The sequence below is a fragment of the Coturnix japonica genome, chromosome 12 (genome assembly GCF_001577835.2).
Source record: "Coturnix japonica isolate 7356 chromosome 12, Coturnix japonica 2.1, whole genome shotgun sequence".
Lineage (NCBI taxonomy): Eukaryota > Metazoa > Chordata > Aves > Galliformes > Phasianidae > Coturnix > Coturnix japonica.
Window position 1 is genome coordinate 16,472,297 of NC_029527.1, and position 26,020 is coordinate 16,498,316.

The 26,020-nt window shown below is 43.3% G+C and overlaps 1 long non-coding RNA gene across 2 annotated transcripts in view; it reads right to left on the bottom strand.

The window, feature by feature from the left end:
• The window catches only part of LOC107319946, a 79,542-nt gene extending 57,800 nt beyond the window's left edge, over window positions 1–21,742 (bottom strand). For both annotated transcript variants that reach the window (XR_004308763.1, XR_001558050.2), the window contains exon 1: window positions 21,593–21,742. This is a non-coding gene — a long non-coding RNA (uncharacterized LOC107319946). The remainder of the gene's footprint in view (window positions 1–21,592) is intronic.
• Between the last annotated feature and the right edge of the window lie 4,278 nt (window positions 21,743–26,020).

A 26,020-nucleotide genomic window follows, 5' to 3' on the forward strand; every position in this document is an offset into this window, starting at 1 on the left:
CAACAGAGATTTCCTAGTTGGTTTCAAATGAAAACACAGATTTTTGGTTGGTAAACAACAACTGTGTGAATATCCCAGCGTATCTCCAAGACAGGAGGGAGGAAGTGTGTAAAATGGACTCCTGCTGTGTAGCTTCCAGACAGCTCACATTGTGTACAACACCAGGCCCACCCATAGGGACATTCTGCTGGTGGAAGCCATGAGCCCATGGCTTGGCAGGAGCCAGCCCCCAGGGCTTCCAGAACCCAACAACACCATAGACATTTCTATGGTTGGCCAGGCAGGGAGGAGCATATGCAGCCATGGCACCCAGTGTCCATGCAGCCAGCAGAGGAGCAGCCTGCTCGGTGTCCTCGTGCCAGGACATGGCACCCAGCAGTCCCCTGCCCACCCCACACTGCCTTCAGCCTCAGGCCACACCACCACACGGAGGCCTTGGGATCTCATCACTCCTCCTGTCCATCCCACAGGGCAGGGGAGCTGCTCCCCCCCCAATCTCACAGGGCTGAAAACAGCCCTCCATCAAGGCACAACAGCAACTCCAAATCCAAATACCTTTTAAGGACTGAGCTCTCAGTTTAATCAATAAAAAACTGAAATTGCTAGGTGAAAAATCAGCATAGGCGATGTATTGTTTGACGGGAGTTATTACGCGTAACAGATTTGTTTATTTAGACATGCAAATCACATTCTTGTTTCTGCTGGCAGTAAAGCACAGTGGCTGCTTTTATTTCAAGTGCGGGCTTCAGACATAATTCACAGCATCTGCAAAAGAAAAGCTTTTGCAAGATGGGTGAAAATAGTAATAATCTCCCAATACGCCAGATTGCATCATTGCTGGGTGACACCAATGTGGACAGGTCAGGAGAGAAAAGTGTTGTGTATTTATGGTTAGAAAAGGTGAAAATGATGCTGAGAAAAACTCTTTGAGAAAGTTCTACAGGCAGAGGGATTCATATCAGCAGTGCCATTTTAGTCTGCAAATAGGAACACTGGTAACTGCTCTGCAGGAGGTAATGAGGATGGACAAGGGAGAATGGTCTTAGATTGAAACAGGGGAGGTTTAGGCTGGATCCTAGGAGGAAGTTTTTAACCCAGAGGGTGGTGATGCACTGGAACACGTTTCCCAAGGAGGCTGTGGATGCCCCATCCCTGCAGGCATTCAAGGCCAGGCTGGATGTGGCTCTGGGCAGCCTGGTCTGGTGGTTGGTGACACTGCACATAGCAGATGGTTGAAACCGAATGAGCATTGTAATCCTTTTCAACCCTGGCCATTCCGTGATACTATGATGACCCACACATGGCTGCATGTAGACTATGAAAACAGAACTGTGTGATTTCAAAGGAAAAAGTAACCAATTAGAAAATTCATCAGATGCAAACCCGATCCATCATTAATCATAAGTAATTTTAAAAGGTAAGCAATCAGTAAGGTAGAAAGGGATAACTGATTTAAATCCACATTTCACCTCAACTCACTCAAAAATCAAGACAGAAGAGCAAAAAGATTGTCACGTCAGGAAAACTGGATATTGGGATTTAATATGAGGAATGGAAGTCAATGCTATCGCCTGCACAAAACCATGGCTTCATGCAGCTGCAACAGCCCTCCAGAGGTGCTCTGCTCTGTGACAGGAGCTGTCTGTACCCACTCCACACTGAGGTCAGGCCCTACAAACAAGCGCTGCTTATTCTGAAACACACATCTATCCAGCCCCTAGAAAAACATGTTTGCTAACACGGAGCTGCAGCAAGTCCTGGTAGTGGCAGAGGGCACAAAAACACACTGCAGGTGCAGTGCACCCATCAATCCATGTGAGCAGCCTGACTGCGACTTCTCCATCAGCACTTCAAAGCAGTGACATCTGCACACAGAAAGCAGCTGCTGGAGGCATCTGTTTGCAAATTAAAGGACTGTTCCTGTCCAAACACCAGTGCCAGGCTTTTGGTGGGATCAATAGGTCGGATAAAATGCTAATTGCCATGACACCACTCCCTCCACCAAGCTGGTGACTCTTGGCCTGGTCTGCCTGGACTACAAGGAGTGTGGTAACTGAATTAGCGATTCTGCTGGCCAGGACAACTTGCACATCCCCTGTGACACTCCATCAAGCAGCAATATGAGATTACAAGTATTTTATGGAGTACTAGGAGAGCTCTGAAATAACATATAACATCCCTGCATGTTGATGTGGTGACTTCATACAGCTTGCCAGGGAGCCTGGAAAGGCAGCACCAGCTTCGGGTAACGTCAGGAGCAAAAATGCTGAGGAACATATGGCTCTCAAAAACTGCTTGGAAAAATCTCTGCCAGTACAAGTACTCGCGGCTCATACCAATGGAAAACACTGTGTTTATCCCTCTTTTTTTTTGTTGTTGTTGTTCTTGTTTGTTTGATATCATTTATCAGTATCAGCCTCAGGGTAGCAGCAAGCTGCACAGTCTGGACCCTTTAGCATCACCATTTCTACATGTTTTGAGAGATCTGCTATTCTTTTGAACAGGAGTTAAATAAAGCAACAGGATGCGTGTCAGTTCAGACAACACAAGCATTTTAACACTGCTCAAACCAGCCTGCACTTTTAGTTGACAATTCTGATGAGCCAAAGAGAATCAAATGCACACAGCCTGAAGGGATGCTGAGTGGCACCCTGCGAAATGTGAGTGATGTGTCATACCCACTCCACGACAGAGGTCTGCACAGTTTGTCACATGGTGTGGAAGGCCTGAAAATGTCAGCACAAACCCTAGGAGAGCAGATGCAGCCTTCATTTCAGTGCCTGCTTCCCACCCTCACACTCAGTTGCCACAGCAGCTATCCCCTTCCATGCTCTGCTCGCGGTGCCTACTGTGCACATCAGCATCAGCAACTTTGTGCTAAACTCCCCTTGAGCTCAAACAACAAAAAACAGGGACAGATGCCAACATCAAATATTTGCATCGGTAAAGTACACATTAAAAACATCTCAACAGTGTATTATTGCTGATTGGTTTATTACCCTGGCCTACCTGTCCCCAGTCCTTTGCATTCTCCCTACACCATTTGTTACTTCTCATTAGCAGTACAGCACTCAGGATCGCTGCTGTATTGTGGTGCAGCATTTGCACAAGTGGGTTAATGGTCTGTCACTAAAGCATCCTAACGGTGAATCAAAGAGAAAGGGATGCAGGTGATTCTTCTCTTCCACACAAATCATGCACCATTCATTAGGTTTGTCTCAATAAAATTAAAGCACATTAGAAGCATCTGAAAGAAAGTGAGAACGTATGAAAACTGACTGAAAGTAGAAGAAACACCCATGTATGCAAACGTGCAGCCAAACACATCTCTTGAACTGCTGCATTCAAGCATATTTCTTGAGGTAAACATCCACACACATTCATCCCACGTGTGCTGTTCCAGCACAGATGATCTCTAGTGATGGATCTGTCACCCCAAGGGGGTCCACTTCATCTCTTACAGTCAACTCCAAAAGCTTCTTATAAATCCCATAGGTTAGTTAGGAAGATGGCAGTGACAATCACAACAAAGCTGGGCTTGTACTGGCTCAGGAGAATCATTCTAAAACCTCAAAAAAAGCCACGGTGCTCACAACAGGTTGCCCAAGGAGGCTGTGGATGCCCCATCCCTGGAGGGATTCAAAGTCAGGCTGGATGTGGCTCTGAGCAGCCTCGTCTGGTGGTTGGCAACCCTGCACATAGCAGAGGGGTTGAAACGAGATCAGCACTGCGGTCCTTTTCAACCCAGGCCATTCTATGATATGTTTCTGACTTTCCCAGCAGCAAGAGGGGCATTACTGGGAATCAAGCTGAAGCTGCACATGGACCAGTTCTCCGTGCCTTTCCCAGCTCATATTCCCCCCCCCCCCACAATGCCCTGCCTGGCCCCACCTCTACTCTGCATTCCCTGCTGTCAGTGCATGCTGCCTGAGAGGGAAGCTGCTCCCTTCAGAAATACGATTCCTTTCACCTAGCTCAGCAAGTGATGAATTAGGTGAATTAGGTGATACAATGGGGCTTATCGGGGACGTTTTATGCTGTATCCCTTAGACCATCTGCTACACGTCTGCAGTAAGAGCACATCTTCCATAAAACAAATACAGAACCGTACATGTTTCAGAGAAGATACCATTTCCTAATGAGCTTTATCATTCAATACATCAAATATGAATGCATCGAGTCAAAATTACAACACATCAGATTAGTCCAGATTGATAAAAACAAAAAAATAAATGTGGGAAATTAAGTCTATCAAGGAAGGCAGTTGTTGCTGTGGTTGGAAGAGCTGGCTTCCAACCAGAACACAGCAAGAAGCCAAAGCAGAACAGAGATGCAGCCAAATTTCGAGGTTGCTAAAATCCAGCCAGAAAAAGTCTCAATGATCTACAAGCAGAAGGGAAGTGGATCTAGGTCTGAAAGGAAAAAAACACCTGGAGAAAACTGAGGAGATCAACAGTGCAGTGAATAAAACAGAAAATGGAAAGTTTCACCACTGCAAACCCAGCCTGAGCCCCTGAGCCTCTCCAGCACCAAAGCAAAGTATCACTGCTCCCTATCAGCTGACACAGCCACAGAGGCTTTGTGCTTCACGTCTGAAATGAGAGAACTCATAGATTGCGCTGGAAGCATCCTTGCCAGAGAGCACATGGCAACACTTTGAACTAATTGCAAGCATAATTATTCACATCTCTGCAGACCTCTCCTCGGGCACTTGGTGTGCTTTTATGCAAAGATTTCACTCCACCACATACTCAGACTCATACCTTTGAACCTGATGTGAGATTCACAGCTGCTAGATGAGAAGTGTGAAATTCTTTTGGAAAAATAATCCTTTTTTTTTTTTTTTTAATTAAAAACACTGAAATGTTTTGACCAGCTGTGAAGCTGTTCAGCTATCTTTGCAAAAGCTGTTCCTACAGATTAATTCCTCCATTTCTAAGCGGGCATTAATACAGGCACAGCACTCACCCCCTGCAGGTACAGAGCCAGGATCCCAAGTAGGGACCAGAGCTGTTATTTCTGAGAGTCCAGCAGGTCTGAGCTACTTATGGCACAGAAGACGTACAAAAAGTATGCCTCAATATGCCTTAGTTTTTTTCCCAGCAGTGCACACAAAGGGACATGGTTTCTGTCACTGCACTGAACGGTCTTGAGCACCACAGCCAGCCTGGGTGGGAGGTGTGAAGGTGTGGATGACTATTTACTGATGTGACCTGGAGAAAAGACACAGGAAAGGGCTTAGCAAACTAGTTACAAAGCCCTCGAGACCCATGGCTTGAGAATCTCTGTCTTACTTTATCCAAGAGAGAGCCAAACTCAAAAAACTATACAGAAGAGGCACCTGTAAAAGTAGGTAACTCAAAATCAAAGCTAACAAGTGTAATAAGACATGTGGGACCAGAAACTAAACACAGCTGGGACAGAAATAGGCATTCACTTCTTTCAAGGAGCAGGTAAATACCATGGGAACAACTTTAAAGGAGAGCTGTTGAGATTGATTGTTTTCTGTGTTTGAGCTCCTTTAAAAGTCTGGCCAAAGAGGGGCCATAGCAGCAGCTCCCTCCCTGAACTGCACCATCTCACAACATCCAACTGGGACAGCAAAGATCACAAGACTGGTGCTGCCATAACAGCCGCCCTGCCAGCAGCCCCAGAAGCATGGGAGCTATGGTCCTGAGTGGTTTTCATCCTGCTGCACCGATTTCATAGGGTTTTCACACAGAAACCTCCATCTCTGTGATAAGCTGTGGCCTTTTGAAGGGTACGCTCAAGCACTGAGATCATCTAAATCATCACAAGGATGCGTTTCTCGTAAGATAAGTTGAGATAAGCCATGATGTAATCTATTATAATGACATTTTCATCAGCATTAAACATCTTCAACATAAACTACAACAGGAACTAATAAAGAATCTTTGGGGCTGCGCCTATGACAGCTTCAATTTGCTAACGGAGAAAACTCAACACAGACTTAATTTTTCAACGCCCTCTTCATCAACTGAGATACATTGCTCTGTGGATATTGATGTGTTCAGAACTCCAGCAATAACAGCTGGGCAAAAACGCATTCTTGTGGCTGCAGCTCTCTGTAAGGAAGAAGGATGCTATGCAGCTCCATGGGCAGAAGCACAGCACTATGGGCTCTAAAAAGGAACTCTTTTTTACTATGTAGATCTGTAATAATTCTTACAGTGGAATCTCTTTCTAAATGCTGCAAGATAACATTCATAAAACCACAATTTTCAAAGCAATTTACACACTTGCTGTCACTTTCAATCACAAGCAAGGAAACATCCGTGCTAAATCTAAATTGGATTTTGAAACCGAGTAAACTGGAATTTGACAGAAACATTAATGTCACAATAATAGCAATAATCAAGTCAGGGGCTGGGGGAGGACTGTGCATACATAATGAACTTAAATGTATTCATCGCAGATCTTCACAGTGAAAAATTAATACCACTGGGGACCTTGCAATGTATCTTCTCCCAGAGAGGGCAAATATTGTGGTGCCCCTATTAGTAACAGCATGAACTCATTACTTTCTTAGTGTAGGGTAATTAAGGAATAAACACAACTGAGAGGCACACCAAGTACAGGCTGTGAGGAACTTAGCTGCTATGGTCTGATTCCTGAGGTTCCACAGAAGTACCCACGTTTTGCTGCTCCACATGAGAGCAGAGAACCACTGCAAATATCAATTTGCTTCCTATGTGATGCACTGAGCAGTGCTGAGTTCACATTGCCCTCCAATAACAGCACACCTTCATTCCTGGACTGGCTGCTCCCATTTGCATGCAGCACAGACCAGCCTGAGACACAGCTGAGCTGCAGCTGGGAGGAAAGAGGCCCAAGGCAGAGGGAGGCAGGCTGGCATTCACAGAGGAAGCAGCACACAGCATTTCTTCCAAGCATGTTTTCGAGGTCACTTTTATCACATTGCTTTATAGTTTGTGCCACCTGCCTGAGAAATTCAATTCTCCTTGCAACAAGAAAAAATGGAGCCATACTGATTTCCATTACATTTGTACATTTTCATCCTACACACGGACACAGCCACCCTTCAACAAGCACAGACAGGTGAGAGCGGGCAGCAGTGGCACTGAGGCAGCAGGACTGAGCCCTGCACAGCACCCCCAGGGCTGCAGGCTCTCCATCCAGCTCAGGGCATGGCACTGCCAGCCAATAGCAAACATCCAGCTTCTTGCAGGAGGTGAAAGACTTCAGAGATGGCACTGGAGAGATGGGCAGCACAGCAGCCAGGCCCCAGCTCAGTCTGCTCCTGATGCCCTTCTCTCTGCTTGGCTCCCCCTGTAGTGCTGGCAGTGCAGCTGAGCCTGCTGCAGGCAGCCCACACATGGCCCCAGGACCACATAGCTACTGCTGCAGGTAAAATCAACAGCTTTTAAAACTATTTTATGACTGAACATGGTCTTTTTTTTCCAGTGGCAATTTTCATAGAATTATTCCTGCCTTTCCTACTCGTTTGTACAAAATGGATAAATTAATACCCATACAAACAGTCTGGTTATTCTTCTCAGGATCTCTTTGGCTCTCCCCTTCATTCTCTTTGTACTTTCAGTAGCAGCAAAAAAGGGAAATGAAAAATAAATGGCATTATCAGCCACTTCAAGGACTAAATTTAAAGTCTTTAAAATTCAATTTATTTAGGGTTTGGTTTTTTTTTCCTATTGTTCATTATTTCTGTTACAACAAAGAGTTTTCTCTTTAAGAAAGCAGCAGCTCTTAAAGCACAGGAAATAGGAAGAAAGTGAATTTTGAAATCTGAATAAATAAAATTAAGCATCATTTAGCTTGAACTGAGGTGACTTCAACCCCACAGATGAGCAGCACTCCTGCAGGCAGGCAGGGGCGGCTCAGCACTTTCTGTCTTTTCTGGCTTTTACACATCTGCCAAAAGCAAAACTTAATTTTAAAACAAACCATAGGTCTAAGGTTTGGAAATAAGGTATGGTTAAGCACATTTAAATGGGAAGGACTAAAGCATATTTAGAAATTAATGTTCTATTTCCATAGGTTAAGTCTGTAGATGCAGACAGACCTTTCCTGAGTCCCTGCCTTTTTGTTTCAAGCCTCAGAGTTTACCAAATGCGGATTCTGCAGATAAAGACAGGAATTTTTGTTCTGTCAGCCCAGGGGCTGCACAGAACTGCACAGCAAGGAAGAGCAGAACTTTCCTCCCCTGTTTCACAGCCCTGATGTACAGCTGCAGCTCTATAGGCACTTGGACAGTGACAGAGGTTCATCATTCAGAGTGCCAAAGTGTTCTGGCGGTGCAGGCAGGATGCAGCCCACCTCACCATAGTAGGATACACAGAATGTAACCCAAGCTGATCATGCAGAGAGAGCCCTGTGGTGCAGCACTGCTTCAGCTCCATCTCACCCTGGAATGGAGGGCTGGATCTTCATCTGCCTCCTGCCACCACCACCAGGAAAGGCATTTCGACATCCAGCCCCACAGCCCGGCTCTCCCTGCATATAACAGCTATGATATCAAAGCCAACCTGCTTTAAATGGTTCGGTGAACCATTAAAGAATGGCACTGACTTCCAGTTACCACTCGTCTCGCTAGTTTTCAGTCAAGGATAATTTTGTCTGTGTAAGATGCAATTATTTGAGGTGAGAGCATTGGTGTCACTCAGACCTCACTCCAGTGTCACCCAGTCTGCACATTCTCAACATAAAAGCCCCCTGTCCACAACACAGGACTCTGAAGGATCACAATGTGCAGATGCACCAAGCCTGGGCTTCCAGAGCAGTACAGGCATCCCCTCTCCTGGGCAAACCCAAGTATCACTGCTGATGTATCAGTGCTGACTGCTGCAGCTCCATCCTATACATGCTAAGAATACCTGTGGGGTGTGGGATACAGAGGTCCCTGTGGGTCTTTATGTCAGCATCAGCATGGAGTGCAGACAGGTTGCAGCAGAGAGACTGCCCAGCAGCAGGGATGCCATGTCTGAGACAGTGCTGGGCTCGTGCCAAACTGAAAATGACACCCCGGGGCTCCTCATCAAACATAAGGACAGTGTCTCTACCAAATAAAACATCTCATTTCGTGTGAAATCACTTTTCTTCTTCTTCGTTGTCAGGTCAGTTACCTGTTATTGCTGTAAAAAATAAGGCACTTCACAGCATCAAGGCAAGAAATTCCCTCTTAGAAATGTCAGAACAACAACAACAACAACAACAAAAAAAGCTTAAAGTTTTTCAGAAGTTTTGAAGTCTAAGGGTTTTTTTCTTTAAATCCACTCTGGCACAGGTATTTCCTCATGGACAGCCCCTCACCCTGGGGAAACAGTTCACACTGGGCTTCTCTCACTTTCAAAGTCTCTTCTCCACAACCAGAGAGATAGAGAAAGACCTCTAGTTCGCAACTCGTTTTCTATGGTTCCTCACAATTACAGAGGAAAGAAGTTGCCAGTCCACTGCCTCAGTCCCAGCTCACATCCCTAAAGCATAAATGAGAAATGGGGCCCCTCCAGGGGCTATGTGACCTGCAGCTAGGAACCAGCTGCTCCTGCCACAATTCCTAAAGCACATCTTTCCCCATACATTGCCCAAATCTCAGCTTGCCACTGTAAGAAAAGGGCATTACATTTTAAAATGCCAGAGCTCCAACTGTTTTCCTCCAAGCTCTAATCCACCCACATGAATTAGGTGTCTGTAAGAATTTCATTTTATAAACTGTCAAAGCCAGATCCTCCCATCCCCACTGCTGCTGAGTTCTGTTCAAAATGCAATGATGTAAAAATAAAATTCCTATTGACTTCCAGGGCTATGAGGCAGACCTATTGATCAGCTGCTTCTCCTGCATCTGTCCCACTGACATTAAAAGAGCCAACTGTGCAGTAAAGTTTTATTTCACGTAAATATGATTGACAGAATCCAGCTCAGAACCTTAAAGATAACAGAGAGGCATTACAGGGCTTGGCTGGCTTTACAGGAGAAAAGATGACTCCAGGGGAAATGTCTGTTCTTTGCAAACATGCCAGAGATGAGCACTGGGATGGGAAATGAATTCTGCAGCAATATTGGCTAAGAAAGGGTAAATATAAATTGGCCTTCTGGAGGTTTGGGCTGGGAACACAGACTTCACAGCAGCTTGGCTAAAGGAGCTCTGGGAGCTGACGGGAGCATCTGATCCACACTAGCAGCATCAGGCAACCTAGATGCCAGCAGCACATAGTGTAGGGCTCCCGTGTGCATCAACTGCAGATGATTGCTATCCCACATCCACCACTGTCACTGGTGTATGCACACATACACTGCCTCAATGCTAAGACCACAAAATGGTCACAGCCCTTCTCCCTCTGACCCCTGAGGATGTCGCACCAAAGGCAGCATCACAGCTACACCTTAACCTCTACAGCCTGCCTATAATGGTTCTGTTATAGAAATAAGAAAGGGAAGAAAGACAACGAGAAGATATTTGAAATCAGCCCAGCCTGCCTTTGCTCACCTCCAGCAGCAGCTCCCTGCTCACAGCCCCACTCTCAGCTGCTCTCCTCCCTCCTCATTCACATGCAACAGATGATGTAAGTGACATTCCTTTTCATAAATCCATACTACCTTGCCAAGGTGCTTATTTTTGTTGCTAGCTGCTGCACATTGTGTTAGTGGCAGCAAGGACTGGCTTCGCCTTCAAACAGAACTGTACTGCAGTCACAGAGAACTCTGAGTTACAACAGGTTTTACAGAAGGTTCAAGGTAACGAGGAGATTTTGCTAACTAGCTTTATTTCAATCCTTTGCTTTTGCTTGTGGGTTTTGGTGCTTTACTTTGGGTAAACTATGTCAACCTGTCCTTCAGCACTCCCTTCCCTGCTCCATCTCACCTATAACGTTCACAAATCCTCCACCAGGCAAAGCACTGATCACAATAGAGGACAGACTCAAGACAAAGGAAAGGTCCTCCTGCTTTACAAGGTATACAGTTCAATCTATGCCCGTGACAGGGGGGCAGTAGGCCCATGGGCTCCCAGACCTCAAAAACGGGAAGGGAAAAGGGCAAGAGGAATGGAGATGGGAGCTGGGCTCAAGGAAACAGAGCAGCATCAATGATCCAAGGAGGATATCATACTTTACTATGATACCAGAAAGCAGGATAACACAATATAATACAATCTAATTGATACTGAGGCTAATAAATCAAGAAAAATAAGAGTTTTCTGAAGACTGAGAAGCCTACTTTGAAATGGAAGGTGCACAGCTTGGAAGCACACCCACACCTGCTGCCAGGCAATGAGAGAGCAAGAGAGCCAGCATCACTTCCGTGACTTATTTTCCTCTCTGACTGTGAGCTCCTCTGGGATGCATAGTTATTCTCTGTGCTCCACATGATGTCATGATGTGGAATACCAATAGCAAAGAGTACAAAACCATGACAACACATTTCCCTCACTGGCTTCTACAGGTGCCATGGGGATACAGGACACCTGATCTCACAGAAATTACAATATGCCATAACTGTTTGTTCCTCCTTTGCCCAGCAGGTCAGCTAATTAAAGTGATCCAATACAATATGCTTTTGACAAATCCATAGTGCTTGTTTTGTTTTGATTTTAGTCACCCCTTCCGAGTATTATGGATTGATTTTTTTCATTAATTAATTTCAGAATGTGAGAACTTGTTAGTACAGTCAATAACACACTAGACTGTTTTAACACTTACACTTAGGATCTCTATCTGCATTTGGTAGTTCTGAGACTCCTCTGAACTCTACAAGCTGTTAAAACTAATTGCTACTTGTTCAAAAATGGTTTTAGTACTTTCTGAAGAGAATTTCCTCACATCCTGTGCCCTGAGCTGTCAAGGAGGTCCAAATTAACTCCTGCCTGTCTATTCTCTGTCCTGGCCCTTTATCGTGCACTGCAGCTGAATGTAACCAGGTTACCAGGACACTTCTGTTAGCAGTCATTTCTCTGTTAACTACTAAATCTGTATTTCCTTTATCTTCATATTTCTGATGTACACATAGCACTAAACACTAATTCATCCTGCTTTTTATCTTAGGTACTGGATGAAACACTTTTTCTTTAAGCTTTTCACTTTACCCTTACATGCCATTACTGTGCCGTCACTGTAATTTCCCAGGAGCCTCTCACTACTCCTGTACAACTTCTTCAGATTTTCCACTCCTACAATTGCTCCTGATCCTTCTACAACAGCTTCCACCACTTTGCTACCATTCCCATGCAGGAGGATGCTCTGCTGTTGTGTTGATAGATCTTTCAGAACCTGCCTTTTCTTTAATCCTTTAGATCATCAACCCCACAGGATCCTGCCTCCCAGCTCCCCATGTCTGCTGAGGAACACGCCAATATCTTGCGATGAAACTCTCCAGGCACAGAAGCTTTGCATCTTTTAGAATCAGTCCAATGAGTGTGGAAAGAGGATAACATGGGGAAATTCTGAATGTCCCAAAGTAACTATTTCTCATTAAAAGTCAGTTTCAGTTTGGTACTTAACTGCCTTTTGTATCTTGGAGAATTTCCTTTGTAAATACTTCTCCCTGCGCTGGTACACTGAGAACAAGTAAAATCAATAAATACAACTTGAAGCTTTCAGGTACTTAACTATAAGAAACCAGTTCCTTTTCCAAGTTCTACCACTCCTCTTCAAGCAAAAGTAACCCTCCCAGTCTCAGGACTCTCAGAGCTCTGCTGCTCTTACTCTTTTGCACTGTTTGATTGCCTCCCTTCCTTGGATGGGCTGTCTAAGCCAGAAGTACTCCTTTTTCTGAGATAAAGAGCAATATACTTGGGAGTGATGAAGGAGGAAAAGAAAAAGCACCTTGCAATTAAATATTTCAATAGACATTTTGAAGATGCTTTTGAAAAGATGTAAAATTAATGTTAACAATAGCGTGCATCAGAGGGCTTAGGCTGAACAATACCTATCACTTTTTTTCTGCTCAAGAATCTTAAAAACAATACCCTATAATATTTCACACCAGCATTTTTTTTAAACTCTTCTAGACTGGGCAGACATTTCTGACTAGCTGTGCACAGAAGCTCCAAATCCTCCCTCTCCATATTCGTTCCAAGCAATCAGTTTATGATTGCTTTAATGAACCTTTTAGATGATGTGCACTGCAGTAACTTTATTCTTGGGAGCATACCGTATACCACCAGCCTTCAGATAAGAGACATTGGTCTTTTGCTTCCTCCCAGTATGGCACTCTCAGCTAATTATTGATTTACTAAGGTAGAAATGCAGACAAGGAACCAAATACAGCACAAGGTTCATAGGCAATCCTGCATCATATGCCATTCTCAGCACCTTATGTTCTGCTTCTGGCATGTGACCAGAGGAAAGCTGGGATTTATATTGCTGATTTTCATTGGATTCCAGAAAAGAGTTTCAGCAAGGAGCCTGAGGCCCTACCTTATGACTGCAAACCCAAAGTTATGATTAACGGAATCATAGAATCGCCAAGGTTGGAGAAGACCTCTAAGGTCATCTAGTCCAGCCTCCCACCTATCACCAATACCTCCCACTAAACCACATCCCTCAGTACAACATCTAAATGTTTCCTGAACACCCCCAGGGATGGTGACTCCACTACCTCCCTGCTCAGCCCCTTCCAGCACCTGAACAATCTCTTAGAGCAGAATTTTTTCCTGATCTCCAACCTGAACGACCCCTGGCACAACATGAAGCCATTCCCCCGAGAACCTATCCCTAGTCAGATGGAAGAAGAAGTCAACCAACACCTCACCACAACCTCCTTTCAGGGAGTGGTAGAGGGCAATACGGTCACCCCAAGCTTCTCCTCCTCAGACTGAACAATCCCAGCTCACTCAGCTACTCCTCGTAAGCCCTGTGCTCCAGACCTCACTGCTTTGTTGCCCTTCTCTGAACACACTTCAGGGCCTTGATGTCTTTCTTGCAGCAAGAAGTCCAAAAGTGAACACAGTAATCATAAGTACAGCAATAAGCTAGAGCAAAATCTTACAGTAACAATTGTCAAGCAAGAAGATGCATACAGAATATTTTGAAATTAATAGTGCTTACCCATCTTCCAAAACAAGGTGAATTGTATTGTTTCTTCTGGAAAATCTGTGTTATGCTCATTAAATACTTCATTTGTTATATTTAAACCATTTGGCAGAAATAAAATATACAATCAAAGTAGAATGGCTGTTTTGATCAGTTTTCAGACACTGATATGTTACAGTCAGAAGGAAATGCATTAGGAGTCACACAAACTCATTCTGTTGACCACTAAAGTGACACTATACAAATAAAGAGTAACACATCAGAAATGACAGCTCAAGCACAAATCTTATTACGCAGACACTGTAAAGCAGGCTTATTAAAGGAAAAAATTCCTAGTATTGGGGATATTTATATGAAGATTGGACAGAGTTATAAAATAGCATGCAGTGAGCAAGCTGTTCAAGCCACATGCCATAGGAGAGCAAACAGTGAAATCCTAAGTATTGTGACTCATTGCTTAATGTCACACACAGTGTGTGACCAGAGCAGCTGACCTTGAAATCTGAAATATTTCCTCCTTGCATAATTACTTGAGTAGAACCACGCATGAAAGATGCAACAGTGAACTCTGCAATGTTGTACATCTCTATTTAAGGAAAAACCTGTGCAAATTTGTTTGTCCATTTTCCTGTCATAATCACAGAACAGCATCTTCCTCCAGGATCGCTCAGATTTGTGTGCAAACACTGTTTTCAGAGATGACAGATGGCCATCAGTTGTTCCTATTGATCACATCAAGTATGTTCTGGTTTTTATAGCACAGCATCAGGAAACTGATCATCCAGTTTACCTCCTCCTTAATATCAGCTGAACTCCCTCAGAATTTCTTTAATCAGCTGATCACACCTCATATAATTTCAAGTTATCTTTTTTTTCTAATGAAGAAGCAGCTCTTAAAATCCAGGCTGTGGTTTGTGAGTAAATGATAGTAAACAGTGTCCTTTTCCTATATGATGAAAACACTGATACATTCTTATGTAGGCAAGGGGGTGGAAAATTGAACAAATGGGAATGTGACATAAAAGCTGTTTGCTTTAACTCACATGTATACCACTATTTAACCACAAATATTCAGACAAATATCTGGTGTATCAGAGTTCCACCATCTTGCTTTCTGTAGTTGTGATTCAGTAGACATCTGCTCATAGACCTTTGATTATCCAGAAAGAAAGAACAAATAACTTCAGTTCTTCACTTGAACACGTTCTTACTATGAACGATCCTAACTGCCAAACCTAAGGCAACGCAGCACATTCCAGAAGGAATTAATTCCTGAAAAATCCAGAGAACACAACAGAAGATGACCACCACTGTGTAAGGCACAGCTAGCTGACAGAGCCATTAGCTGCCTATTTTGAATAAGTAGTTCAATCACCTTACCTGTCTCTACAAAGAGAAAGAAACTTCTGGTAAGAAACGGCAGGGCACCTAAAAGAAGTAAACAGATTCAGTTGAAGAGAAAACATATTTAGCAAGTTCCTCACACTGAATTCTATGGGAAGCTGAACTGATCCTTATTGATGTTTACTGCACAATTCTTGGCAGTTTTCAGATTTTTATTTCATACACCCAGTCCAAAATACTTCTGTGGCCAGATTGGAATATATAGAGAATCACAGCCACGATAGACTCAAAAACTGTTGCTACCAAAGCGATTCATTATCTTGTAAGATTTTGACTCCTTGCAAAGAGCCTCAAGGAAACCATTATCCTCAAGTTTCTCAACACATTGTATTTTCAAATTAATTGCTGACTCTACTGTATTTTCTCTTGGATCCTTCACAGATCCCTCATTTATCTTCATTGGATTTTTTTTCATTTGGCTTCAAAGTTATATGCCAGAGAAGTTAAGCTGTATCAGAAAAGTCAGTGCACAAAGGCTGGGTCTTGGGAAAGTATGCCCTGTCTTGCTGAAAAAGCAGAGTATTGTGAAGAAAGATGTGCTCAAGAGCTTGCTTCTAACACTGCTATCTGTGCCTGCTGTCACAGGTGAAAGAGTTAGATAAAACTTGCTTACACCTCCAGAATCTTACTCAACAGAACTCTTCTCTGCATGTTATCAAGTTCTGCCAGGCTCCTGGGACTCACACGAATACATAAAATAATACAAAATTTATAAAGCCTCAGGACAGCTGGTGCAGACAGGAATCATGGTCACAGCCATTCTCAGGCATAGAAAGCCTAGAGGTGAGGTCGAGGCAAGAAAAGGGGTGTTCCATTCCCACAGAAGTCTTGTATTTGACTCACAGATATTTCATGCTGTTTGCTTTAATACAATTATTTTAGCAGCAAATATCACTAGGCTTCACACAGATATTAAGCTACTTTACATATCCTGCACTTAAACTTGCAGACACTTCAAATATTCAACACGTCAGACTACAGCATTTACTGTACATTAAAGATTCAGAGAAGTCCAACTACGTTGAGTATTTAATTCTTCATACCATTATCCTTTTCAATAGTTTGCAGAAGAAGAACCTTCCTCCTCAACCAGTGTGAGGCAAACAGTGTTTCTGCTGCTTAGACATTGCAGGCAAAGATGAAAAGTAAATCATTTTATTCTGTGCTCCTAGAGAAGAACCCAAAATAACACATATCCACTGCATATGAGAACATACCATCAAGGTGAGCTACATGCAGGGAACACAGGCAGCACACAACCTCTGCTGTGCTGGGACATGCTCACAGCATTGCTATGTCCTGCAGCCAAAGCTGAATAAGCACAAGGAAGTAAGCACCATCCAAAAATCCAAAACTGCACCAGAATATGAAGGATAACACAAGCAGACACCACACAGTCAGGGAATCAAAAATAAATACCAAGGTAATATTGGAAGGTTGCAGTTCCTGTTGTACCAGGAGCTGAATCCAGCCAATGTCTAGGCCCTTGGCTCTGAAAACTGGGCAGCTGAGCCTTCAAACTGCCTGCAGGCTAGGACTGTGCTCCAAAAGCCTTTAAAAATGGTAATCAGTAGTAACAGAGCCTATGAGGCTGGAATAGCATGTGCTGCTTTGCACTCTGTGATTTATGCTCCAATTGGCAGCATGTTAACCTGTGATAACAAAGCAATCCTCCAGCACTCGACCAGGAAAGACAATGCCCTGAAGTCAGATGGAGCAGTGCTGCCCACACCAAACAACCCACGCTGTGCTGGGGACTCAGCTGCTGCCCACAGCATCTCACCTGGCAGCACCAACATGAGCCAAAGAAACAAACCCACCCTTCTAAAACTGGTGTAAGAACATCTGATTCGTAGGAAGATTTTAGGTTTCCAAGTTGGTTATTTGTTTGTGTCACTTGTTGATGCCCTCCTCAATTAACTTTATCTAGGGAAATAACTTACAATCTTTTGTTTTTATGAAATTGATGTATAATCAGCACATTTGGAGATCAAAGGTCCATGAGTGAACTGTGCACTTTATAATTGAATTCTTGTCCTGATATCTGTCAAATATTAAAATTGATCACAATCATTTAAATAAGAAATCACCCAGCTTTCATAATCACATTAACAATAAGCTGAAGTAATATCCAGGGACAGCCCCATGACATCAGTCCATGACGGGGGGGCACAGCCTCAGGAAAAAGAGGAAACCAGAACATGAACACTTTAACTGCCACTGTTCTGCATGATGTTCTGATGTGGAATACTGACAACAAGAAGCATAAAACCACAACAAGTAAACAAGGAGTTAAAAAGTCAAAGACTTTTATCCATCCTCACTGGCTTACAAACAAGAGGACACTAAACTTCTAATCAATATGGATAAGCACAAATGCCTTATTTTCATCAGTCGTCAGATGTTTGCTGTTAAACCACTAGAAGCTTTCCCACCGTAAAGCCAGGGAAGGTGGAATCTGGTATAGGAATAAATCAGAAAATGACAAAGCTCTTAATATATATATGTATATATTAATACAATAAACCACAGCTCAACAAGGATAACATGTGAACAAAGCTGTGTTCTTTAATCCTACAATGTCATTCATCATATAACATACAGACAGATATCATATAACTCCTTATTATTAGCCAGCTGGTTAATTTGATATCGCAGTAGAAGTCAAAAACATAGGCAAAGTGCAACAGCAGGATGCTTGGCCTTGGTATTCTTTGGAGTAACCTCAGTAGGGCAGCCTTAAGAACCCCGCCTGATTGCCTTCCATCTTTCGCACCTGGATCTGCAAAGAGCTGCTGCCCACCATTCCCTCCCACCACACTCTGCTTAATCGGATCCAAAGGAACAACTGGGAAATGATTGTCACTCCTCCTCTCCCTAAAAGTCCCAATTAGGAAACACAGACGATCAAGGTACACTAGTGCTGCTCACCCAAATTTCATCAAAGACTGGAGCGAATAGTTCCTTCATCTTCTGTCCCGAGAGTGCAAATATAAACACTGCCAAGAGTTGGTTTTTATTTCTACCACCAGGTTAAAATAACACTGCTCCCAAAAAGCACTTCAGGGAATACAGGTTCAGTTGCAGGGCTTTGAATCTTCCTTGATATGCAGGTATTATTTGAAGTTTATCTTTAGGGAGTTTGAAACTTGAAACATGATGCTGAAAAAGGGGAAAAAAAGAAAGGTAAAACTTGCATTAAATGAGTCACAGATGAAGCTGCTTTAACATGAGATTGCAAACTTAGTTACTCCATTTTCACCTGATGGTACAACAAGGAAGAAATAAAATGGGCCAAAATTCATGATTAAAAAAAAAAAACACCATAGGAGACACACAATCACCTGCATTAAAATGCCTTTCAGGATATTCTGCTCTGCTGCTCTCATATTTTAGCAGCTCCTTTGATTCTATCATACTCATTTTCAGTCTTTTAATCTCACTTGCACTTGTAAATCAGAATAGCTGGAATAACTTCACTGAAATTATAGTATAACTGTGCAACCCACTGGGACTACAGGATCTGGCTGTAGATTTCTTTTCCAATTATTTTTATAATCTACTACATGCAACCTATTTGCGAGCTTTGAACAAATCTGTTACTCCACACAGCTGCAATTTATTGTAACCGATACTACACTTTGTCAGCACAGTTCCAACTTGCACTTCCACAGCAAAAAGAAACAGATCCTTTCCCTCGAGCAGCATCTCCGTTGCCTTGAGTGTGAAATCACCTCTAGAGCACTAATGAATTCACTGAATTTGCACTGGGTTCAGGTTAAAACAAAGAAGAGTCCTTCTAGAGTCACTTCTCATTCTGAGAAGCAGCAGAAAAGAAGACAAACCCACCTACCTAAAACATTAACAGACTTATAAACCAAAACGTTAAAATATCTCTTCTGGCTTAACCATATATTTTTCTCTTCTAGCAATGCTAAAACTTACCCCACCTGTCAATGTAATACAAAAAGCTCCCAGAAGAAAACTGCAATTAAAACATTTCTGAACAAGATGTCAACAAGAAAAATAACAGCTTTAAAACCTCCATCTACTGTATAACCCCAAATGAATGTGTATTTTTTATACCTTGCTGGGATTCAATTTTTATTCTGGCAGAAAACGTTCTGTACACAAGTACTAACAAAATGACCTGCATCCTTCTTCCCTAATGCCCTTCGGACCTCTAAAAACTGTGATCTCGCCTTAGTAAGCCACAGCAAAGTAGGCTCTAACCCACCCCCACATCTCAGAAAGGAGGACTAGATCAGGAGCATGATGCTGTGGGTGCTGAGCCCCTGGTAATCCCTACATTTAGCACCTGGCAGCTTTGCTCTGGTCACCTTCTCAGCACAGTCCCATGGGCTGACCAAGCAGCTTGGGTGGTTGGAGCACACTTCTGTCCAGCTTCACCTGAGACAAATGCAGTTTGAACTTTATACCATGGCATGAACCAGCACGGAGAATAGTAGAACAGGGACTGTCAGAAGTACAGCCTCAATCCAAACTGAAACGTGTAGAAGGCACTGGGAGAAGTGGTGCAGCTCCCGTTAGGAACACTGTTTCTGGATCAAATTGCATTTTACTTTCCATCTAGCATATTTTAGGTTTACAGTTTCTCATCTTGCATTTGATTTGCTGGCAGTAAATTCATTTTGGCCATGAACAGCTTGGTAGGATCCCATTAAGATAAGACAGGCAACCTGATACAACATTGCACTGTAGGTGTGCAGTATTAAAATCCTATGGAAAGAGGATAGAAACCTTTGGAAAATGAGACAGACACAAGCAAAGGGAGGAATAGTTATTAGCCGGGTGTCTGGACCATCACAAAGATGAAATGCCACAGAATTATGCCGTTCAGGTTTAACACCAGGGATGCGCCTAAGAATGAAGTAGCAGACAAAAAGAGCAGACCCTGACTTTCCAGAGCTTCTTCCCTTTTGTTCCTTGTGACTCGTTCACAAAGATAACAATCTGCTGAGTTCACAAAGCCAAAGGGAAGCAGTTATTCAGAAAACAAAGAAATCTGAAGGTGCCCATTAGCTGAAGGAAAAACGAGCATGAGGAATTTCAGATCTTGCATAATGGTGGGGAGAGAAAACATAAGCTCATCCTCAAAGCTGCAGTCAGCCAACAATATTATTAAACAGCTTAGGAAGTTTATTGGGATCTGGCTGACCATAGAAAGCCACTCACATACAGCAGCCCAGGCTCAGGGCTGGCCACTCAGCACCAACCTGTGCATGCAGAGGGACATGCTCCAAACGAGGGCTTCTTGTCACTGCCTGAAGTTCACCTGGTTCAGGAGTTATGCACAGACCTCAGTCTGAGCCTTCAAATGTGAGTTGTAAGTTTCGTGGACACTATAGAATGAGCACTAAAAATGCCATTAAAAAAAATTAGCAAAGACAGAAAGGAAAGCAGATATATATCTTTCAGCCACCATTTAGTTAATCTTGGATTTCAAAGCACCATTTAAGCTGTCTAGGAGAAATAATTGAGTGGAAATCTGCTTTAAGTACTGTGCTTTGATTTTATCTAGGAATACAGATAATCAATCTCTGGCCTGAAAGCTGTGGATTACAAAATATACCGCAGCAAATGGGAATTTCATTGGCTCAGAAATACACAAAGATGGCAAGGATACAGGTGATGTTACGGGGTCTGGTCCCTGCAAGGGAGGACAGGAGCAGGCTGAGATCATCACCAACCCTACACCTCCCTCCTCTGGAGAACCACCACTGCCGCACACAAGTGACTTCAGACCAAGTAATCTGAACTCTTTTGCCCCCAGAGTTAGAGCAGAATCCCTTCAGAAACCCCCATTACTGAGCCCATTTCTTTGAAGGAGGTAGAGCCCAACATCTGCTGTGGATTTGCCATTCACATCCACACCAGTGCTGTAAGGCTGAGAAAGGCCCAAGAGCTCAGAGTGCTTTTGTAAGCAGTCTTGTACAAGGAGACCACATCTGGTTGCAATGCTTTTTTGTCTCAAGCAAAGTATGTCTGAACACTCAGGGATCCGTCCATGATCCCATAGAACCCCATTCCCCTCATCCCACTCTCACTGCCACAAAAGGCAGCTCTGAGGGCACACAGCTGCTAAATCCCTCCCCCCCCACCCCACCATCCACACAGGGGCACACCTCCTCTCACTCTCCTACCTGCCCCTCAGGTGCTGGCTGCCACCAGCTGCTGCAGTTTGCACAGGAAACACTCCCATACAATCAGCTGGAGATGGAGGTCTGTCCCAACCATGCACACTCTGCTGTGCACACACTCTGGACGTGTGACAAACTTCTTATGAACTTCAATATTCAAGTCTTTCTAATATCAAAGAGGCTTTAGAAAGTCTTTCTCCTCCTCAAAAAAAAAAATCTCTTGGCCACTTTTTTTTATTATTAAATAGCTTTTCCCTTAGTTTTCAAGGCAATACAATACGTTATTCAGGAGTCAATGAGTTGTCAGGTTTTATGTTATGATAATCTTCTCAAGCATCCAATTTTATGCTGCTTTTTTCCCTTTTGCTGTCACTCACATTCTGGTCTCTCACAAAAGAAAAAGTCTGAATACATTAATTACAACTTGTTAGACCTCCATAGAGTTAATGTTATTGAGGAAATCAAATCACTTGGAAAATAACTGAAGAGAAACAGTTGCTGGTATTGCAGAATTTTTATGCAGTGCACTTCAAAGCTGGAGCTTTGCAAGACAACAAAAATGATTATTGTAGAGAATGAGAAAATCCAAATACAACTTGATCTTCCACCCTCAGAATGTTTCCTGAATGCATTACAGTATATATTTTCTATCTCAGGAAGAGCAGTTGAACTCTTTTCACATATTACCTTTTTTATAATGTAATTACAGTTCTGAAATTACCACAGTGATGTTCAGAAGCTGGAAGGAATCTGGTTCTACATCCCTGTTCACATGAACTTCACCACCAACACCAGCAGTTCAGTGAGCACAAATATGAGAATCCCTGGGGAAACCAACACAGAACCTGACATGGTCACCCCCAGCAGGGCTCAGTTTCACCCCAGTGGCTCTGCAGAGGGGCAGAGCTAGATTTTAATCATAACAGGCAAACACAGAGCTCAGCACACACGTAGCTTATTTCTGACAATGAGGACCATTTTTGTAAACTGGAACTACAAAAATAACAGCAATAATCTGGTTGAAAAAGAACAAAGTCCTGACTGCCCACCAGCACAAAGGAGCTAACTCCAGGTTCTGTGTGCTGCTAGCCAGGGCAAGCAGCTCTGCAAAAATCCCTACAACTCTGAAGACTGAGATGCTACTGAACAAAGGAAACACCAGGATTATGCAAAATCCTTACACAGAAGTAGCCAAATGCTTCCCAAATCTAAGCTCTGTTATCTTTCTGCCTTAAAGGCATATAATTATTTTTGCATTTAAGTGAATATCCACTCATACACATAAGAAATTATGCTAATAGTGTGAAAAGATAATGAAATCTTCCCAGCATTGAAGAAGTCATTGGAAAAGGCAAACAAAAATAAGAACACTTTTGGATGATGTTGAGCATTGATCTAATCTATGCCCTCCTGAGGGTAAGGCTTTGTTAGTTGGCCCTGTTGAAGATCTTCCAAAAGTAATTTGAAAAATAGCTGCTCATGCACTGAGATCTTATCAGTATTTTGAGCATTTAACTTCTCATAGAAACGCCATCGATGTAAGATATTTGGGTTGTGCATAGCATTTACCAACCCTGCTGCACTGACAAAAGGAATGAATAAGGTTAACATACACATCGTTCCACTCATGGAAGATGACAGCATTGGTGCGAGCCCCACAAATACTCACTGTCACCAGGGAGCAGCAGCCTGGTGCTCAAACCTCACCACTCCCCATCAGGGCTCTACTTTTACAAAGCAGATTTAAATTTTCATATCGGAGCTGATATATTAGAAAACAAATGCAGTTGTTTCTTTAAACAGTCATCACTCATCATACGGATCTCTCATGCTGCTTTCCTTATCATTCTGAAGAAGAAAAGGAGGGGTAGGGGAGAGCAAAGCTTAAGTTCACGGTTTTCTTTACACTTAAGGTTCACAGAGCACGATTCCAAAGTAGATAACTGAAACACACACACACCTTTCCTTATGGACCACCTTTGCCTTCCTTTTCCAAGGGGAAGAAAGCAGAACACCTGTAAGTGCTCAAGCTCAGTTTGTTCTTTGAAGCAAAATATTTGAGGAGACATTAGGAAGAAATTCAATGAGCATTCCTTGCCTTTAGAAGAGAACAATTTAAGGCACTATGGAGTCTTCTGCTTCAATAACAAGTGCCTTTAAAACCCACAGAACCATGTTCTAAGAAATGATAAAAACAGCTGAGCATTCCTCCTCCCAAAAGGGCTGTAACTGGTTTCAGACATGGCCCTGTGACAGAGCAGGTATGGTCACAACCCAACAGCTCTGACTGATGAGCAGGGTGACCCAAGGGGGCACAGACCATGTGTGGCCCCCCAGGGGCAGACACAACCCAGGCTGTGCAGCTGGCAGAGGGCTGGGGCACACAGGTTAAACTGTACCAGTGGGAATCAACAGAGCTCACTTGAGCTTTTGGAAGCCCACATAATTCCCAAGCATGTAGTAGTAACATTAAAGAGCCTGTTTGGTGTTGTTTGATTATGTGGTTGCTACAAATGCATGCATCAGAAATCTGTAGTTGGTATCTTCTCATTTTCTGTGGGGCTGTAGGGAGTGACAGCAAGGCTGAGGCAGGACAGCTGTGGTTAGATGGGTGTGTTGTGGGGGTAGCAGTGGAGATAGTGGTGAAAGATGGGCTTGTGGGACAGACACTGTGCTTCTGAAGCATCTCCTAGGAATGAATGCACTCAGAGCATGCCCTGAATGAATGCAACAGCGCAGCCAGCCATGATGTCCTTCCTGCAGCATGCCCTTTAGATGACAGCTTGTTCCCTCTCCAGCTCTCCCAATCATAGCATTGCTATACTTAGAATTCCCACTTTCTTCCTTGCTGCTGTTTCTATTAAAGCGCAGCTACCTCAGGGTGATGAGAAACAAAAGCAGAATAACAATGAAGTGAGGAGCAAACAGTCTCAAAATCCAGCTAGATCTGGGAGGTCCTTCACATCACCAGTATTACGTAAAGAACAAGGAGGCTCAAAGCAGAAAGTCTTTACTGAAAGTCAAAACCATATCTAAAGTCACCCAACAGGACGGTGACACAGCTGGGGGAAGCTCTCAACTCTCTGCTAAGGAAAATTACTTAATAGAGGTCCACAAAACAGTGAACTGTATCCCAGAGCAGCTTCATCCAAAACATTAACAGCAACAAGAATTAAACAAGGAACGACATTCTCCACTACTGCTCTATTACTGTTGCCCAGTTCTTCACTATGATCAAGTGCACTGTTCTCCAGGAACTGGGGGATTTCTGAGTCAATTGGCATCAAAATGGATCGCCCAGCTGAACTGAACAGATGTCAAACAGCCATTAGCATTACAATGATTAGTAAACTCAAATTACATATTATGGGCTTAGAGTCTTAGATTAAGAGTTAACCTGTCTTAATTAAATTGCATCTCAATAATTGATTTCACAGTGATGAACTGTAAATAACAAATTGCAGATGATCTCAGGGTTTTGTTTGTTTGAATTTCATCTAGCAAGATAATGTAAACGAGGCTTTGCATGGTGCCTAACTCCTGGTCTGCATTCCTTTGGCTGGGGCTTGCTTGCCATGCTTCTGTTACTTCAACACATAACTTCCTCTGATCTTTACAAGTACATTTAACCACTGCTGCTGTTTTTCCTCTTGAACTGCTGGAAGTTACAGCTGGCTAATTACAAGCAGGCAGTACCCAGTGGCTGATGTTTCTAACTGATGTTTTCACTGTAAAGTTTCTTTCTGTGAGAAGCACAACCACTTGTTTCCCCACTGAAGCAGGAGGAATGGCAGAGTAGAGGTCCCATTCACACAAATGCAGTTTGTACAGACAAATAATGAGCATGAACAGCATGATGGGACTGGTGCTGATGAAGCAGTCCATGGCAAAGTAATCATCATATTGTGTAGACTTACCCTCAGCACAACTTTGATTTAAATAGAGCGAAGGTCTTTAGAACTCTGTTATGAGTTACTTTAGTCACTTCTTCATGAGTGAGTCATGACAGCAACTCAAAGGAAAGGAAGACTGTGTGTCCCCTGGTTGGAAAGAGACCCTTGAGAGGTGAGCAGACTTGCTCGTTCATTGGATGCTCAGCTCATTGTCCCTTTACCTTTATTTTGCAGCCCTTGGTGTCTGAAATTAAAACAGGACACACAGTTGTGCTGTGTGAAGACTATCATGAGGATGAATTGCCCAAAAAACTGCCCCAAAAGTGCACAGCACTGAGGTGCCTCATAACCATGAGGACCTGGAATCTGCGCTCATAATTGCTTTATGAAGTAGAATTAAGACAGATCGAATTGATTTGCTCTAATGTGATCTTTAACCCTTCAAACCACACATGCTGTAAAGAGTCAGACAGAACCATCCAACCACAACTCAGACGGCTGCACAGGCATAGCCACAGATGGGCAGACTGTGCCACCA